The sequence below is a fragment of the Leiobunum rupestre genome, chromosome 2 (assembly GCF_980474605.1).
Source record: "Leiobunum rupestre chromosome 2, qqLeiRupe1.1.hap1, whole genome shotgun sequence".
Lineage (NCBI taxonomy): Eukaryota > Metazoa > Arthropoda > Arachnida > Opiliones > Sclerosomatidae > Leiobunum > Leiobunum rupestre.
Window position 1 is genome coordinate 34,813,411 of NC_143385.1, and position 21,448 is coordinate 34,834,858.

Below are 21,448 nucleotides of genomic sequence, written 5' to 3' on the forward strand. Positions count from 1 at the left end.
TTAACTTGTTGTTGTATTAAATAAAGTTTGAAAACCAAAATAGTGCCAAGACTCTAGCTGTCTTGTGACGTCCAATCTACATTTAATGCGTCTACTCTCTATTCATTTTATTTTATAGAAACATCTATTACGAACCACACTATTGATAATTAGTTAATTTTAAATTAGAAATATTTGGTGTGAAAAACGACTTTGAAATCTGTGAATTAATTAGTAAATAGAGTAATGGCGCTGTAACGTCATAAATAATAATAATATCCTAGGCTAATACCCAAGGCACTGCCTTAGGCGCAAGTCATCGAGCGAGTTTTAATGCCTTTAAACAGGCGGCTTTTTACAATAGATAAAAAAATTGCACCCAAAATGGCGGTCATGGCTTAACATAGTGCAACTATCAAACTGATTTTGAAGTTGAAATAATAATAAAGTGAAAGGGCGTAGCTTTTCTGGGCCACGTGTATGGCGGTGCATTGAGTTGAAACCCGACCTCCTAAGATGCCCTTTTCCCAGAATTGAAACTTCGAAGGAGCGGGTAGTAGAGGGCGAGAGAGGGGCACTGGGGAACAGCGGGGGGTGACTGTGACCACGGAAAGAAGGTAAGGGAAGAGCCCCTAAACAGGCTAAACAACAATCCGAGCGTCCTCGTTCGTTTTCCCGAGTCAATTTTGTACATAAGACAACAAGAAAAGCACTTTTCTATCGCGAAAAGGTTCAATACCTTAAAGGCACTATATCACCGAAAAAAAATCATATTGACCTCACTTGTTTTCTAAAAAGTGATTCCATATTTACGTTTTGTATTTTTGGGCCATAAACGCTTATTTCAGGTTTTAATTTAATTTAAAAGCATGCAATGTTTTGGGCCTTTTCACGGTTTCGGTTGTTGTTGATTATTTAAAATCATATACTTGATGCGTAAGGCTTGGTACTGTCATCTAGGTCGCGTTATAGATGGCCCATCGCTTTTTTTAGTATGGGGTTGGGGAGGCGCCGCGTGCCCCCAACGCTTGAGCGAAGTGAGTGCGCGGCGCCGTCAGACGCCAATACGGGGAATTTTAAAGTTTTGGAAATTCTTCGAATTTAGTAACGTCTTTTACGTGTTTTGGATGTAATTATCTTCGTCGGGTTGTCGCCTACACCGCGGCTTGTTACTAACCGTTTGTTTCGGTTATCGCACGTGTTAGTGTTACTCAACTTTATTATTATTATTATTATTATTATTATTATTGAGTGGGGTGGCAAGCCAAAACACTACGACCTAAGGTCCATTGTGCATCCCCAAACTGGGTGACTTAAATAAGTCCTATTGCCGACACAAAGCTTAAAATCTGCCTGGCCCTGATGTTAGAGACGTCATATGTCTCCAACCGATGCATACCCAAATGCTCAAACTTCTGGGCTGCATGGTAATCGCAGCTACAGAGTACATGTGAGGCAGTTTCCTCCTCAGCTAGACAAGCTCTGCAAATCGGGTCATCACTGACCCCAATGAGAGTTAATTGTCTGTTCAGATGGCAGTGGCCTGTAAGTAGGCCAATAACAATCCTAATACTAGCCCTAGAGAGCGAGAGTAATTCTCTGGCTCTCTCCCTAGAAGGGCCAAAAGTAAACTCTTTGGCCTGCCTTTGACCCTCAATCTCAGACCATTGTCTGAGTTGACGATCTGACATAAACTTGGAGATCAAGCCGCGCACAAGTCCCCGGGAGATGGGGAGAGCAGGTTCTGGTCCAATGAACCCAGCCCTCGCACCTTCCTTGGCCAAGGCGTCAGCCCTTTCGTTCCCAAGATGACCCTTATGCCCAGGTACCCAACAAAGTTGAACTTTATTGTGCAACCCAAGAGCACAGAGGATATCTAAGCAGCTGGCTATCCGAATAAATCTGTATAACCTTCCCATGGTACCCCTGATGTAAACAGTAAGCAACACAGGAGCAAATGGCAAAAATTTTCGCCTCGAATACACTAGCGTGTATCCCTAGGCTTTCATAAAAGAAAAAATTATTAGTAAGGCAATACATCCCCGCACCAGTGCCATAGTGGGCCTTAGACCCATCAGTGAACCAGACGATCTCTCCTCTGGTACCGAAGGTCATGTTACTCCACTCCGCACGGCTAGGGAAGTTGACCTCCAAAGGTTTACTAAATTGAAGTTTAGTAACCATCATATCAAAACCCATTGTCATAATCGGCATCTGATTGGAATAAAGCTTGGTGTGGCTATGCTCCCAATTATTAGCCTTCCACCAGCCATTTTGGTTAAGCCTATAGGCACCTAAAAAGGCAGCTTCCTCAATAAAAAGGTGGAGAGGAAGCATATTCAGGAGAATTTCCAGAGAAGTGCTTGGGGCTGTTCTCATGGCTCCTGTAATTACGACACAAGCCAGCCTATGTAGAGTGCGCAAATTAAACTGCACAGTCCTTAAAGTAACTCTTGGCCACCAAACCACAGCTGCATAAGACAGGATAGGTCTGATGATCATGGTGTACAGACAGTACACAGCTCTGGGGCTTAGGCCCCAGGTCTTGCTAACTGTACTTCTAGTTCTCCAAAATAACATTTTGCCCTTCTTGACTATATGGTCAAGGTGTGGCTTCCATGTTAGCTTGCTATCCAGGATGACCCCGAGGTACTTCACCTCGGTGCTCTCCACTAGGTCCTTTCCGATTAAGGAAATACCCTTGAACATGCCTTTTATCCAAGGAACCATGACAGTTTTATTAGGATTAACCATGAGGTTGACCTTCCTGCACCAGCTCTCAACTGATGCTAGAGCCCTCCTCATTACGTCCTTTACTGTTACCAAGAATTTCCCAGTAATGATGATAGCAATATCATCAGCGTAACCGAAACAGTGGCATCCTCCCCTGTTCAACCTCCGAACAAACTCATCCACCACCAGGCACCAAAGAAGGGGAGAGAGACCCCCCCCTGTGGGCAACCACGACTGGTGGAGAACATAAGGGAGTCACCCAGCAAAGAGGATGTCACTTTCCGGTCAGTTAACATAGATTTGGTCCAAAGGCATAATGTGTCATTGATACCAAATCGTGAGACCTTATCAAAGGCTCCCTCAATATCCAGAAAAACTGCTTGCGTAATTTCCTTGTATTCAATTGCCTTTTCCAGGCAGCTGCTGATACCATGCAGGGCGGTCTCAGTAGACCTGCCTTTCTTATAGGCATGCTGAGCAGCCGACAGAGGAGAGTTACAAAGAACCTCCTCTCTAATATAGTTTTCCACCATTTTCTCCAGAATTTTTAGGAGAAAAGTGGTAAGACTAATTGGCCTAAAAGCCTTAGCTTCCAGGTAATCAGATTAACCAGGCTTAGGTATGAAGATTGCTTGAGACAGCATCCAGGTGCTAGGTAAATGCCCTAGAGCAATACAAGGCCTGTAGATTCTCAGCAGCAGAGGGAAAAGAATATCACTGTCCTCCTGTAAAAGGATAGGAAATATCCCATCCGGTCCTGGGGACTTATAGGGTTTAAATGACTTTATATCCCACATAAGTCGAGAATGCGTGACGACCTTATACGCCACTGCCCAATCTTCCCTTTTGGTTCGATTGATCTTCAAAGGGAGAGTGCCAGTGCAACCATTGCTGGTGACCTTAGAGTCCGGAGAGTGTACATCTAACATATGTGTCAGAGTGTCCTTACCGGATGTGGAAAAACTACCATCTTTCAACTTAATGGTGTCAAGATGCTTAGTATTATCGTGTGCCAAAATTTTCATTAATTTGGCCGAACTGGGAACATCCACTATGTTCTCGCAGAAGTCCCTCCACGAAGCCTTCTTGGCATCGCGGATAGATTTGTGGTAGGTGGTGAGGGTGCGTTTATAGGCATCCCAATCACCCTCCTTCTTTGCCCTATTGAAGAGCCTACGAGTTTCTTTGCGCAGCCTGCCAATCTCATTGTTCCACCAAGGCACTAACCTTGGCCGGTTGGCAGGCTTTGCCGGACAATTGCGGTGATAGGAGTCGATAATGCACTGTTGAACGCGATCAACAGCCAAATCGGAATCCAACACCGATGACAGCTTAAGTCTTCCCTGTAACCAGACCAATCTGTGTCCCTAGGGTTACGAATATCGGTGCAAGCCCATACAGGTTTGACCAGAATATTAAAGCAAATGTGTCTGTAATCCGACAAAGACGGTTCGTTAGACACATGCCAGTTCTTGATTTTATCAGCGACATTTGCTGTACACAGTGTGAGATCAATGACCTCACTTCTGTTAGAGGTAACAAAAGTTGGTACATTGTTCCTATTTAGAATGTGAAGTCTGGTACTAACCAGATATTCCATTAAGTCATTACCACGCTGGTTGCAGTCTGAGCTGCCCCAGATTTCGTGGTTGGCATTAGCATCGCAACCGATGGCCAGCTTCCTCCCCGAACTCTCACAGTAGTTGACCAAACTGGCCATCTCCTGCGAGGGGGGAGAGCATTGTCGTACGGTAGGTATGCCGATGCCATAGTAACCTCCCCACCACCATCCGTGATGAGTTTTACCGTGGCAATATCCCTGGAGGTGTACATTGAGAGCGGAAGGGCATGAATGCCCTTGTGTATCAGTGCACAAGTCCTGGGTGTAGCAGAGTTAAAATCATAGAATATATTACCTGCATTTTGGAGACCAAGTATCTTTCCATTGGCAGTCCATGGCTCCTGTATGAGAGCGACGTCGAAGCTCTCCTTTGCGAACCTCCTACAGAGAACTGCAGTGGCTGCCTTGCAGTGGTGCAAATTGATTTGCAGCACCTTTACACTCATCTTGGTTAAGGTGAGCTCGGTTGCTGGCCTTAGATGTCTATTCAGACACAGTGGTGGTTGTGGAGACCCCAACACACCCACCGGTTCGACTGCCCCCCTGATGCACCCTCCAGTGGTACAACCTCTTTATTCTCGTCAGTGTCCAACAAGCCAAAGGCCTTTAGGTCCTCCACGAGAGTATCATCTATAGGAATGTCCTCTCCTGAGTCCTCGCCAGCCAGAGCCTCATCTTCCATCTTTGAGATCTCCAAGGCAGAGGGTTCGACTGAACCACCCTCCTTTACAGGATCCACCGGAGCTCTCGGGTCAGGTTCATGAAGTATCTTAAAGATACCACTGTCCAGACCCGTTAAGGCTCGGTGTCCTGCCTCCTTGATAGCCTTAACCGACTCTCCATCCACCTGGAAGATCCAGCCGATGGCAGTCGGCTCATCGGCTTTATTTACGACCTTCCAACATTGCGTATTTAGCGCGTTGTTGTAGGTCCTGAGTCTACGAAGGAGGACAGTGCCATCCTTTGTGTAAATGTCCTTGGTGCGGAAGGCCACCTTGAAGGGCTTCGGTTAGTTTTGAGGCCGTGTTACTTTCCAGCTAAATAAAATTTAAATTAGCATGTCTACAATTGAAGACCAGTCACTTAGTGAAAGTGATTCCATGTCTACAATTGAAGACCAGTCACTTAAAAATTGTTAGTGAAAGTGATTCTACTGAAGAATCGACGGACGAAAGCATGTATGAAGGTGAATTCTTTACGTTATTCGAATTGGATCGCCTATCGCGTAATCCCGCCGAAATTATCGAATGGCTGCAACAAAAAAAAACCCAACCCTTGAAACTCTTGTACCTTTTCCTGTATATTAAATGCTTCACACCTGTTCTCATATTTGTTACTATTTAAGTTGATACGATTTCACTAATTACGATGCCACTAGGTACGATTACAGAAGGCCCACCGTCAATGCTCAGAATGAGGCTGGTGTGCGCCTACAAAGTGGTGTCGGCAGATACACGACGCAACTATTTTTTAAAAAAACGTTACTAATCCCCTAAAATTACTACTTTTTTAAAATTAAGTTAATTAAAAAAATTATCATTTGCGGCCCAAAAAAATTACTTCGTAATCTACGCGTCAAGTGCTACATTCTCCGCCAAAAAAAATACATGAGGCCGCTGTTGTTCAATTTTGCCAGAATTTATTGTTATTGAAGAAAAACTATGACTTAATTTTTCCCATAAAGAAAAAATCCCTCACAAAATGCCGGCCATTGGGAAAGCTACAGAGTTAATTGCTGTCATTTTAAACGAATTTTTTAATTTTCTCAGTTTACTGTTACAGTTTCAAGGCTCAAATTTAAGGGAAGGGTTTTAAAATATATAAAAGGTGAGGAAAATCGATGGAAATTATTCTAGAAATATATTTCGCTTTTGAAAATTCCAAAAACAAAACTCTTGAAACCTAAAACATTTTCAATATCTGCGCCTTCAGAGCTCTCAACTACTCCCCCTTAAATCAACAATTCAACTGCTTTGATAAAAGCATTTTTTATTTAATAGTTGTCCCTTTGCTCTGCCTCACAGGGCATATTTTGCCTAAATTTTATGTTTGTAAAAGAAAGCCATAATTAAGTTGGAAAATAAAACGTTTTTATTTTTAAAAATATTTTTAATAGAACAGAACAGTAGTTTGCTGTAGGATATTTTACTATATTATTGAATATAATTAACGGTATATAAATATATTATACTCAACTTAACGTATAATTGTTTTATGCCAAATTGACTTCTAATTAAATCTAGTGCGAAACTTTTTATTTTACATCCCCATTAAAAGTGAACCAGCGTTAGATCATCTGGAATCGCCAATTGTAGAATTTCATAGATTGAATCCTCGAAATGCAATTGGTTATTTTTGCATAAGGTCATTAATATTGAAATTCAAAGACAAAGCTATTTGGATAGGGTTTTTTTAGTAAATAGACAATATTTTGACATTTACATTTTGTATTTATAGCATTTTGGTATTTGAACTCAATTTGATTATGTAATATGAAAACTGAACAAGGAAAAACGTTACAGATCAGTTTCGTAAAGTAATATTGATTAAAAATAGAGAATGAATACCCTTGCAAGAACGCTTATCTAATAATTACCATTTATGTACATTAGTTTATTACGATAACAATGATGCGACAGAAAGCTTGTAAAATTTGATAACAATGATGCGGCAAAAATCTTTTAAAAATAATTTATCCAAGATACAAGCAGGCCAGCCAAGGATCCTATCAGGATATGAGGCGAGGGACAAAAAATGGCAGCGCCGTCGGCGGGTCATGCGCGATAGGTAACCAGTCTTTAGATTCCGTCAAGGACAAAACATGGAGGAAGCACCGCCAAAATTGGTCCTTGAGGGAATAGAAACAAGACTTCCCACGTTTAGAGGCTCTCTTAATATCGACGGCGCTGTCGGCGTTTTGAAAACACGGACTGGCCGGAGGGCTACCTATCCTTCTAACATATAGGATCCTTGGGCCAGCTAAATATTTCTTAAACCCACATCTCTACTGATCAAGTGATTATCTTCCCCATAGCCCATGAGAGATATCATACTAATTTTTATCTTTGAGGTGCCAATTTCAAAATTTTATTAAACGGTAAAGCCCTTAATAGTTGACAATAGTTAACAATGATTAAAATACTTAGTAATAATAATTGATACTATATAATTAATTTACTGGGAATTTTTGATACTGCAGCTCTTACCGTGTTACATTCAGGCATGCGTAGGCATAAGTTTTTAAAAGTGAAATAAAATTAATTTAAAAAGGTAATGGTTATTTTAATATTTTAATAAACAATTACACATTATTAAAAGCAGCTCAACCAAATGAACCATTAACTTTAATAAAAATGTTTAGTAACAATAGTTAGTACTATGTGATAGCTTACATTAAATATGTAAAAACTAATCGATCCAGAATGATTAATGATTATATAAGAAAGTTATTACCGTATACGTACAGGGGTGCAAAGTTTTAAGTTTTCAAATGTTGATTACAATTAATTTAAACAAGATTATGTTTTTTTTAAATAATTATTTACGCATAAATAAATGCATCTCAATCAAATCTATTTATAAAAAATACATTTATTTTCACTGAAAAGATTTAAAACTAGTTTGAGGCGATGCTTTACGAAATATTATTTTTAATTTTTATAACACGGCTGCCAGCTCACGAACTTCCCAGCCAATGAAAGCAGACATGTCAAAAATGTGTCTATGAAGGAAAGCCATTAGTATCCTCTTATTTACTGTCGAGTTAATCTTGTATAGTATTGCAATTTTAATGTGTTACACAATCATTGTTTACAGTAAGAATAATGCCGCTAGCCTCCCTAATACTGAATCTTCGGCATGAAAAACCTTGAAAATAATTTTCTTTTTCTAAAAGTGAACAAAAAGTTTTTTCCTGCCTTCCAGTGTACTGTCGATTCCCATAGGAAAGCATGTTTGGCCCATAAATAACTCTGGCCGGTAGGCCAGAGTTAATTTTTTTAAAATAGCAGTAAGTTTTTTATTAAAAATAAAAATAAAACTGCTAGTTGCGCGCAAAGTAGCTTAAAAAGGGGAATATGTAAGTTAAAAAAATTTAATGCCTGTAAAAATTAAAATTTTTTGTAGAATATGTAGTCATCTACAAAAATAGTTAAATGCTGCTTGTGATAAATAAATGACCAATGCAAATGGCATTATAAAAAAAGACATGCTTTATTTTTTATTTTCTATAATGTCTTTTGAAGAAAGTGTATTACAAAATAAACAGTAATTTCAGGTGGAGTAGGCCCTATAGAAATAAATACATCTCGAGAACTAGAACAATAACAATTTTCTAAATCCTAAAAGAAAGTAATAACCAGCCAAACTGTTTTTGGTTTTAATTGATTCTTTGGTGGTTGGACAATCTGTACACTGTCAAATAAAAAATTTATTTTGTTGTGAATTCTTTTCATTCGACATATCACTGGTCTTATGGTTTTAAACATTGGAAATTACTTTTCTATGATAAATTTATGTAATAAATCATAAGTTCTAGAGGTTATGACCAGCTCCATCAAATATAAAGATAAATGATAATTGTATGATGCTACTACGAAATCAGTTAACGGCCAATTACGAGTTACAGTTTTAAAGGGATTGTAAATGGTCCAACAGACGCGTAGGAACGTTTTCGATTAAAGGGGTACACTCTGTTCAAAACGTCTTCGGCACTTAATTTAACTTTTCTCAAAATCTATAAAAGGTAGAGCGATGAAACCAATTGCATCGTTATGTTTAAATTATTTTCTATTATTATCCGAAGGTGTTTTTCGCGAAACATCGATATTTTCGCGGGAAACGGAAAAAGTCATTTTTTATAACTTTTTTATTATATGTGCTTCGCCTCTTAAACCCACATTTTCGGATTCACAGTAGTCGATTCATATTTAGAAAGTGTCATTTTTATCTCTATATAGTAATAAAGGTGTAAAAGATATGGCGTTTGGAAATATTGGGGTAAGTTTGACGAATACAAGTCTACACACTTTTACCATATTGTCAACATCTATTAAATGCCACAGCTTGTCAAAAACGTTTGAAAAATAATACTCTAATGTTAACTTTGATTTAATAACGGCGAACGGGTTTGAAAGTATTTATTATATCAAACCGGGGTGCATTCTAAACGCAAGTAAGTCTGGTTATCAAAGCTTCGCGTGAGCAATGCATTTTGATTTGAAAGACACCTCAGTCGTCGGTTGAGGGATGAAAGCATTTTGGATATTGAACAAAAATATGGGAAATGCCACTAAGAAATCGGAGATGCCGAGAATTTACCAGCTTATTGAAACAGGAAATAAAATTAATTACGAAAGACAAATAATAAGTCATCAACACGCTGTATTGCTTTATTAGGAAATAAGAAACAAAATACAAAAAACTTTTTTTTTATTAGTAAGGAATTGCATCTCCTCTCCTCCTCACGCACTCTCTTAATCTTTGACGAAAGGAACTGGTCAAAGAACGCAAGTATTGAGCTGGCAAACGATTGAAGGCATCTATGACCATATTTCTGAGATCTTCAATATTTTTCGGTATCCTTCGTTCCATCAGACTAGTCAATCTGGACCACAGGTTTTTAATCGGATTGAGGTCTGGGGATAACGGTGGCCATTCAAGAAGTGCCAAGCCTTCACCTTATAAGAATTCCCTCGTTGCCCTAGCAGTATGAGCCGGGCAATTATTTTGCATAAAATTTACCCTAAAAAATAGGAAGTTAACAGATTTGAGTATTACTCTAGTGTGTAAATGTAGAACTAATCACATTCCAGCGTCGTCCAAGCCATATATAGCCGCTAGTGAAGGTAACATGGAATCACGGAGGATGATTTATTGAAGCGTCTATTACACATTAAATACTCTTAAATTTTAAAAACTGTTTAATACGAAGTTTTTAAAATATCGATTACAAAGCTATGTTGAGTTTAATCGTTCACAGTTATTATTTCTAGCCTTACACTTGGCAACCCTCTACCAGGGTACATTGAATAGGGTAGAGAACCGGAGGAGAGCTTAGAAGTAGTCGCCCAGCAGCGGTGCTAAGAAGCTAGTCTACAAATTTGGTACTCACTGTATTATTTTATTATGTAGTTATAATCTTATTTGTATTTAAAAGAAAATTGTTTTACTTAAAGATATGTAAATTAGCCTTTATTGTTTATTTTCTTTAGGTATTTGCTATTTTTTTAATTATGGTGTAATTATGTTAATTTCAAGAAAATGCAACCCCATATTAACAAATCTCTGGCTCCTTTTTATCAGCCTACCCTTAACTCTGCTACTGAACCCGCCTTTTAACAGATAATGATATTTATAAGCTTCAGAAGCAGAAAATAATATCGCTCATATGTGCAATTATCAACTAAATAAAGGGAAAAGCAGACGACTTTTGTAATTTTCTGTTTAAGGCTGAAACCAAGTTCACTCATAGACTTGAAAATAAAATTTTGAATTCCCAAATTCCATTAAAAAACTAGGCGGCTACACCATAGAAATCGTTATTTCTATGGGCTACACGGCGCCACGTCTTACCGATTAGCAAGCCTGTTGCAGAGTCACTTTGCTCTACTTTTTCTCAAATTAATCACTATTAATCCCTTTTTTGGGATTTTTGCGTTTTTTGATATTATGTGTCTATAAAAATTATCACAAATAACTTTAAACGGCGATAAGGTACTGCCCTGAATGCCGAAACATGGTGGTTTCACAACATTTGGAAATGTGTTTTATTGGAATAATGGTTGAATAATTATTCGGTAAGAATAAAAATATTTTTTTTTAGCTTTTAAAGCCTTAGTTGTTCTTCTTTTTAGTCACTTTTCAGTCACTATTTTTAAAATTGTTAGTCGCTTTTCGGTCACTAATATTTTTAAAATTGTTAGTCGCCCCCAACCCCAGAGTATGAGAAAAATGGCGTCATAGGGTTCATCTTCCGACCTGATTGCGAAATACCAGAACAAGCGAAAAGTATCTACCTAGAACCTGCTAGTGGTCAACACCAGAGGCTTACTTACACGCGGAATTTTCGTTCCCTCAGAAGAAAATTGGTTTTAAAATGACCAATTGTCTGCTAATGTATTAGCCATGGCTTTACGTTAACTGCAATGGCTATGTGCACTGGCGTATTTAAACTTTTGGCGCCCATAGGAGAAGAAAAGTTTGGAGCCCCCTTTAAACCGATCACATTTAGATCATTAACCCAACCTAAACTAAGCAAACCTAACATAACCTAACCAAAAGTAAAACCGAATATATATCTGAACTTATTACAGTAGAAGGTCTTTTGTGGACCAAATAATTTTAAACCACCTACTTTAGCTTAAGCATAGACGTACTAGCATTAGACGTTGAAGGTTCGTCGTTTTTGCTTTCAAATTTCGACCAACATTCACTGGAAAAGAACAACAACAGAAACGAAAGAAATGTAAAACAAATAGCTTAGCTGTGGCCGGCACTTAGCTCAAGTTTTCAAGATGACTCGGACAGCTGGTGAACAAGGTAACAAAAGGTGCCGTTAGCACAGCTTGTTCCAAATGAGTCATTCTGTAAGAGGTGATCGCCGAGTTCAAGATTTCACTTTCAGCATTTACCCTGGATAAGCGACGTACGCATACATAGCGCCCTCATTGTATTCCACAGCAAAGAGAGACAGAGTGCACCATAAACAAACTAGTACCGCATCTACTGCAGTCTATGTATATCGTACTTTTTCAGTCCCGGAGAGAGACACGAAACATGAAGTTGTATGCGGCGTATAATACCGCTTCTTTGGCATTCGAACTTTCAGGGCCTCTCTGACCGATTCGCTTAGGGGATATATAGAAATGCAAAGCGCCCTCCAAAATGTGCCGCCCATAGGCGCGCTCCTACTTCACCTAATAGGTAAATACGCCCCTGCTTATGTGGACCACGGCGTCAGCGATGATTTCTGCCTGATGAAATTTAATTATTCTTTTATCCTCTTTATTATATATTTTTTAGTTGTTCGTTACATAAAATATCCTGCTAACATCTAAACATTCATAATTGTTTTGAACATAAATTCTGCAGTGACGAATAGCGAAGCAAAAGACATTCCATAAATCCAAATCTTGAAAACTGGTCCCAAAAAGAGGGCGCTCATTGCCTTATAAACTCGCAGAGATTCCCCGTCGTCTCCAGTAATTGTTTCCCTTACTCTCCAATTATTTAGTCGTTGTTTCGGTTGGTGTTGTTTGGTTTCGACGAACCTGCTTACACTACCAAATAAAAGTAATAACCAAAAACCATTAAAATCGATTATAATGTTCCGATAAATAACTGTTATCCCCATCTGTTAAAGGGGTTACCTACCCTATAGCATGGTGGAAACTCAGATAATTTCTTGAGAAGTGATTGCTAGATAGAACTAGTTTTTCCGCGAGATAACGATATGGCGCTAGTTAATTTTCGTCTGCTTCTCCAAATTACAGCCAATAGGGGTTTAAATAAAACATCTTCAAGGTAATCTCAAAGAAGTAATATATCCGAGCACCAGGACCTGAAATTTACTGTTTATATAGTGCTTGTTGAAATAATGGAAACTTTTCAGATGTTTTAATTAAACGCCTATTGGTTGTAATGTAAAGAAATATACGAAAATTAACAGCTCCGGATATTTTTCAGTTAGCGAAACAGGCCGCAGGCCCTTATTTACCGGACGAAGAAATGCGTTCGTGGTTCGTGGACATACATGTAGTAATTTCGTAAAGTAGCTCGTCTATGTTATTGTATTATCGTTGCAATTACAAAGATGAAATAGTAACCTAAAATTTTGCCTAGTTGTACTTTGTCTAAGCTGCGTATTGGGTCGTCGTGTACAGGGCCGTGCAGGGGGGGCAGGGGGGATGGCAAAATCCCCGAGGCCCGGGCGAAAAGGGCCCACCGGTGAAGCTCAAGGGGGGGGGGGTGCAAATCAAGATAACTTGGGAAAAGTTTTCAGGGCGAACTAGTGTTATCAAGACTCGAGAGTTCATATTTCAGTACAGGCTATAATAGCAGCCTCACCCCTGGCCTTTATTATCGTAATTGTGGCCGCAGCGGTCGCTGATTAATCAAGGGCCCAAACGGGTATCGCGTCTGAGATAGTTTTTCATACGCCATTCATGGATGTATCGTGCATATTTGTCGCCTCAGTGGCCACGGTTAAATAAATTAACTGTTTCGCGGGAACTTCTTCTTACATTTTTTATTCGGGGCCGAAAAAATCTCTTTGATCAACAACACTGGTATAGTTAAATAGAGGAAACTAATAATGATCGATTGCCGTAACAATTGTATCGTTCGCACGCGCCACCGAAGAGATTGACCGTTTCGCGGGGACTTTTTCGTTAGAGTTTTATGCGGGGGGGGAACTAATACTAATCGAACGCCTTATCAATTATATGAGCAATCGCCGTTTCGCGGGGACCTCAAAGTAACTTTTGCATTTGGTGGGACCAAAAAACCCCTTTGCTTAATAACAACAAAATGAATAGTAGTTTAGCCTAGTAATGTCTTGATTAATCAGCGACCGCTGCGGCCACAATAACGATAATAAAGGCCAGGGGTGAGGCTGCTATTATAGCCTGTACTGAAATATGAACTCTCGAGTCTTTATAACACTAGTGGAGGGAGCAGTTTGCTTTCGTAGCCTGAAGAGCTTTCCACCACAGTCCTGCGCATTGTAACCTGGACATCTGTTTTCAGGAATTTCAACTACGCACGAAGCCTAGCTGTTTTGAGATTTCGACGAAATTGAATTTTGAAATCCGCTCAATTTTGCTCAAAATTATACCAACTAATCACAAAGCACAGATCTGGTTCATCGCTGTCACGAGGTAAAAAGCGGATGGGGCCATGGGAAAACTATCCTCGCAACGTGTTCACAGTTAGTTTTTGCAGTTCGGTAATGTTCCACCACCCCTCCCCCGCTGGTATTCGCCAAAAAAGATTAGTGAAAGGAAATCGGTAACTAAACGGTACCATAAAACGTACAGGTAATCCAAGTTTTCCAAGACGTCCACGGGCAGAAGTTTACTAAAATACAAATGACTAGTTCTCAATTCGTAACCTCGCTGTCCAGTGTACAATATTTTATCCTTTGGGAGCCGCGTAAAATGTTTCTGGACATGCAGCTCTGGACTCATTCGGTGAGAGGCGTAAAATAGGGCTCCCTCTCCATCAAAAAAGGGTTTTCGGATGTCGTTCCAATGATCGGCGTAGATGCCATTGTGGTCCATCCTTTCGAGAAGCTTCCCATAGAAATTGCTCTGATCATTCTGAAAATTCGCGACCAAAGAATACATCTTTAAAAGTCGCTTGATGACTTAGGCCTAAGGTGGTGCCTTGGGTATTACCCTAGCTGATTATTATTATCTCACATGACAATGGGAAAGAAACAATTGTTGCAGTCCACAGAATTCAGTGGCGTATCTAGAAAAATTAGGCCGCAATGCCAAATGGGAAAATGGACCCCATCTATACTTGCGCCACCGACAGTTCACCCGGTTGGCTGAGCTTGTGGGATCCATAAAAAGGCGGTCCCAATGTACCACATTTCCCTAGTTACGCCACTTGTGGGCTTAGAAACACAACCGCGGTGTGCTGTACCATAACTGCGGAATAGAAAGATGATAGAACAAAAATAAACGGCTGAATTTTGGTGTTTCGCAAGATGTCATCAATAGTGTCCAATGTGTATTGTTTGGAGACAATCAAGTGGCTTTTTAGATTCCCCGAATAAGAGTTCATTAGCACTAAGGTTCCCAGTTGCCAACAAGCAATCACCAATCGAAACATATTTCCATTCTCACTAAAGACGAGAGCTGTTAATTAAAAAATTGATGGATTAGTAATATATTTACAATTGCATAGCATCTAATATGAGTCGTCTTACGGGTCAACATTCTACAGAAGGCGTTAGGAATATATGCTCTTACTAGCTTTTAACTCTTTATGTTTAGCTCGGGAAAAATATTAAACTAGTTGTTCCACAATAAATGGCCTACATTAGGCTTCCATTAACTTAGAAAAAAAAACCAAAGTCCATTAATGATGGAGATGTAAGAAGAAACGTTCGCCGCTATTGGCGTCATCGAACTAGAGCTATTCTTAGTAAACCATAAGTCTATGATATTGTCACTTTGGGGATTATTTTAATAATAATAATAACGGAGTGACGTCATCAAAAGAAGAAAATCTCCCCCAAGCGAGGCACTGTCAAAGGCTTCTTGTGACGCGTTAGGAAGCGGACGCAAAACAGCGACGAAGCCCGTAATACAGTCTGTCTTGTGAATGGTTCTCAGTAAAACGTTTGCATGTGAAGAATAGGAATTGTCATACTTATGTAATAATATTATACACTTATGGTAAACGTCATGTGTTTAGGTCTTGAGAATAAGTGTCGCCGAGAAAACTAACGAAATGTAAAGGCGGCGTCTGCTTAGAGAACCTCCAGCTCGGCGAATGGTTATCCTAACATCGCCATTCAACACGAAGTACTACTCAACTATTTCGAAGCACATCGGAGATCAGATACCACATAAAATCGATATAACGTTTTGATTGATTAGAGTACTGTCCCGCGTAGTGTCGATTGTACAGGATGAAAAAGAAAGGCAGTAGTACGATACAAATACAAGTCGCAGCCCAAGCTTCGAGGCCAAGTCCTTGAATGCTGTAGTTCATAGATCCAACGTTTAATTTGTCCACAAATGTGAATATGAACGTGGCACCTACTCCCAAAGGAGGAGAAAGTCTTATTGACGCATGGTCATCTGCCCCCATCTCGTAGAGAAACGTGTCCAGAAACTATTTAATAAACCAATAAAGCCAATGAACAATTTAAATTGATGGCTTTCGGGTAAGTATTTTTGATTTGTGGGCTGAAGAAATTAAGTTGAGGACTTACCCCCTTTCCGACGGCTATTTTGAGCCTCCATTCTTCAGCGATCAGATTTTCTACACTTTTTAGAAGAGCAGCCACGTCGTCTGGATTCATTAAATTGACCCTAAAACGGAAACAGCAATTAACCTTTTCATTTTACATAGAGCCACGTAGTGGCCAACGTGAGAAATTCATTAACTGCTGGATTTTAGTCTGTTAAGCAGACGACAAATCCTAAAGCGTCCAGCAATTTATGAGCTTGTTTCATAGACGAAAAACGGATAAGCCCTTCCACAGTAGAGAGAGATTTTGAAAATTGTTAGGAGTTTACTGGTGCGCGACGCGGGCGCCTCTAGCGGCCGTCATCAAAATAACGGCTGCTGCGCAAGCGCGAACTTTTGTTTCTCTTTAATTTCCGGTCTTGGGGTCATAGTCGAGTTGATTCGCGCCAGACTTGGAAATAGCGGGAGTCCTGGAGCCAATGGCTCTAACAAAAAATCAGGGGGCCCTTAAATTAAATCATCCGAAAGGGGGTTGTGGGCCACCGGGGCCCCGAAATTTAATAAAAATATCTATAAGTAAATTTAAGGGAAATATTTCTCAGAAACGCTGTATTCCTACCCTAGTCGAGAGCTTAAGTAACGTAACCAATTTTTACTCTCGTATTTCCCCTCCCTATTTTTAAAAAATTTCCCCCATTTCAACCTCCCCTAGGCCAGTGGCCCTCAATAATAATAATCTAAAGGGGGGGCCAGGAGACCCTAGGGCTCCAGTTAAAAATATCACTATTTTCAAGTCTGATTCACGCCTTATCCTATCAGTTTGAATCACAAGGGTGTGTACTTCATTTCCAAAATTATTTCCTCAAAATTCAAAGTCTAAGTCGATACTACGCCGCAGAATATTCATTCCTATCTACACATTTGGCAGGAAAGTGCGCTATTTGCCGATAATTTCAAACAAAATAATCATTATCTGACAGTTCTGTTAGGTATTTCGGAAGCCGACTGATATACTTTTACAAATTGAAATCTCAGAGGTAACTAGAATGCTCCAGTCTAGAAATGATTCAGTGACAGATGATGCCTTCGAAAGCAAGGCTATTTAATTTCCTTCAGAATTTGGCTGTGGTTTTTCCGATTTTGAGGTTTTTATCTTTTTGAGATAATCACTATTATAATCGTAAAATTATTTATTTGTTTTCTTAAATATTTATAGGAAGGAAAATTTGTAGATATTTGGCGGTGCTGTTTTAAAACGTTTATTGTAAATTAAGTCGGCTTAATTAATAGCCAAAATAGCTGCAATTCCATTAAAGGTTTTACACTATATAGTCTTATTTCCATTTAAACAAAATTTTGATTATATTATATTATTGTTTAGTGCCTTGTTCGCTTAGAATAGACGACTTGGTGATAATTTAGTAACTGTAATAATTGATAATATTCGGCGAATCAAATGCCGGTTTTTAAGGACCATATATACAATAATTGGAACCACTCTTTGGCTCCTGATTGGCTTAATTTTTGATGTAATAGAATGATTCTACCCAGTGCGATTTCTATGCTTTTACCTGACAGCACTGTTTTTCCACACCAGAAATTGAATCATTTTTACTTATGGCAAATCATCGTAACTAGTGTGTGAAAAATACCTTTCCCTGTACGCCGCAGCACTAACTTTTCGATTTTAGAAATGTTCCAAATTCTCAAATAAAATCTATGGAAGCGAAAATAATTTTGGCGTATGGGATTTAGCAATCGTATTTACTGTCGCGCGGTGGCCGACTTGATCGAGGACTTGACATTTGGTAGAATTAATTCATCCTATGCATTTCTAGTGTCGTTTGGGCAAAATGGTACATTAAGAAGGAATTAGCCTTCTCAGTTTACATATGTAACGCGGGAAGTTGATTTTTTAACGGAATTTTGTCTGCTAAGCAGACGCTTGGTTTTTCATAATATCAAATCGTAAGCTGAATTTCTCGCTTGGCCTCTACTCAGTTATATGTAAACCGAATAGGCTAATTGCATCAATATGCCAGATTTAAATTGCTCCATACGTGACGTTGTTGAGAGAAAGCAAGACGAACTGTCCGAGTTGATAAGTGCTGGATTTGTACGGCTCGTATTTCCCTTCGAAGAATCGGCTACTGGACGCCCACAAATACTGCACGCGAATAAAGAAGAATTTTTTTCTGGCAGATTTAATCTAAACTAGGATGCTAAAATTTTCCAGATAATACTGACCTCGGGCATTGAGAAGTTGAAAACATAGTCTCCGTTTGTCACTTTAGATTCCATCAGTATATTGTATCCAAGTCCTCACTCATCGCAACAGAGTTTCCGAAAATATAACTCGGGGTTCGTAGGTCGCTCGATTATAACTATAAATTGAAAAACTTCAGAGGGAATGTTTTGAAATTAGGCAGGTGCCACTTATTAGTGGGAGCAAAGAATATGGGCTTTATATTCAATGGTGGGAGGCGGTCCAGATCGGACGTGAAACAATGACGTTTGCATATTATCAGTCTGAACCTCTTTAAGTTCCATATTCAATGTATTGGTTATCTGACTTTCAAAATTGTACTCTATTATTAAGGACAACAAAAGCCACGCAAATACTCTTTATTAACTGGGAAGAAATTGTTTTGAGACTGGCTTATTTCTCTGATTAGATTATAATTATATAAAACTGAACTTTTTAATGAAATTTTCAGACTCGCTTTAACTAATAACACGAGAGGAACGCAATGATAGCGGAATGACCAAACCCACAATACTCCTCCCTCATTGCCAATTGGCAATTTTTGTACAACCTGCGCGGCTTCATGCGAGGTTTGTTGATTGTTGGTTTCACAGTACCCTTCGCAAAGCACTATAATTATTGTCAACAAAGCTTTCATTGCTCGTAGTGCTTTGGCTCATTTTTACAATTAGACTTCAATCGAACACATTAATTTTGATATAATTGCGAGCCAGCCACAAAAGTATATACTGGACAAATTACTAATGCCTTTAATGGAAAACCACTGCCTAATGGTTGGGTTAGTTCGGCTGTTGGCGACACTGCATTTTTTTTTAAAAAGTGAATATGGAAGTCGGTTTTATAGAAAAGTCTTTTTCCCAGAAAAATGGCGCTTTGAATGGTGTACTCCGAATACATGGCAAAACTGTTCCTGAAAATAATTATGTTATGAAGTTGCTCCCACAAATTAAAAATTCCAGCTCTATTGTTACGATATTATAAGTTATTGATGCTTTACATGTATGCAGTGGTATTTTTGACCCGAAGCTACTAGAGCTGTATGATATGAAAGTAAAGTTGAAAGAAGTTCAAAATCAGTTAAGTAACTCATTGCATTCAGATGACTGTTATATTATCATACAAACATAACGATCATTCAATGGCAAAAATCCTGACACTAGAAGCTTGTGCAGTAATTGTTTAAAGTACCGAAAGTCTTTAATTAGCGGACTCATCAGAAGCAAACAGGCAATTCGTGAAACTCGGAACAGCTACATGTCACGAGGTGACCTATTAATTAAACTTAAGAAACAAAAGATAAAGAATTTGGCGTTAAAGCGGAAGATCAAAACTATTAAAAGAAGGATGACTGCTCAACTAAAGAAAAATGGACAGACGCTTCCAGATAAAGATTCAGCCTTCTTCGCTAACATTTTACAAAACCAAAAAGAAAAGCTGTCAAAAAATCCTTCAGGCGGTTATTTATTGAACAGCAGTTAGCTGTGCTACAAGTTAAAAATAAACGGCTTCTTAGGTGGCACCCAAAATTAAAACAGTGGTGTATTTATTTGTGCAGAAAGTCACCAGCCGTATACAATTCCATACTTAGTAGTGGTGCTTTTGAGTTTCCCTCCAGAAGGACTTTATACAACTACTTATCTCATACTGGTTTGAAATCTGGTTTTACCAATGAAGCGTTTACAGAAGCATAGGAAGTACTCTGTAGTGTTTGCAAAGAAGATCATCAACATTACGTTAGCTTAATATTAGATGAAATGAAAATAAAAGAAGATACTATATATAAAGGAAACTCTGGTGAATTAGTTGGATTCTCAAACCTGGATGAGATTGGCAATGAGCTATTGAACCTTACAAATGAAGTTAACACTATACCAGAAGTAGCAGCCCACATTTTGCAACTTAATTGTTTGATGCTGATATAAAACGACTTCCTCTTAGATTGATTCCAAAACTAACGAAAGACCATCTTTATTTGGATTCATATAGCAAAATGTGGGTTCGATTGGCAGCTGAACTATTAAGTGATAAAGTGTCAAATGCCCTTCAATTGGAGTTTGGTGATCAAGTATCCGAAACTGTGAAGTTTATAAAACATATGAACAAATTTTTTGAGTTGGTAAACTGTAAAAATTTATATGACGGTAGCTGTAAAATAAATGAAAATTTATACACATATACGAATCCCAAAGGCAGTCGACTAGAAGTAAGATTTTTAGTTGAAAACCTTTTTATATCATGCATTTTAATTACTTTCTTAATTTAGTGGTTGGAAAAAGAATTTTTTTATTACTTTGATGAGTGGGAGAAAGAAGTCTCAGAACGACCAGGAACATTTACAGCTACTAAAAGAAAAAGATGGATTTTGAGCAAGGAAACCATTGAAGGGTTGAAAATGACAGGTGTGCACTAAGGATTTAAGGAATAATTTTTTTAGGCGAATGTATAATAGTCTTTAAATAAAAATGTATAATAAAATAGACATGATACTTCATGACAAAGTTAAAATTTATAAAATAGTTAAATTTTATTTACATTTACGCGAGCTTTTGCACCAAAGTTCCTTTTCATGCTATAGTTGAGTATAAACTGAAATTTCTACAAATATGACATTTTCTTGACAGCTAATATTTTTAATTTTTTATCCTAAATACAGTAATACACCCCAATTTTTTATGTCTATTGGATTTTTGCCTTGGCTTATTTACCCCCTATTTTTAATGTATACCGATTCCTTAAAATTTCTTTTGGATAAAAATAAATTTTAAAGAATTAAAAATATAAGCTGTCAAGAAAATGTCATATTTGAAGAAATTTCAGTTTAGACTCAATTATGGCTTGAAAAGGAACGTAGATTTGAAAGGTCGCCTAAATGTAACAATTTTATAAATTTTAATTTTAGTCATGAAGTATCTTGTTTTTTT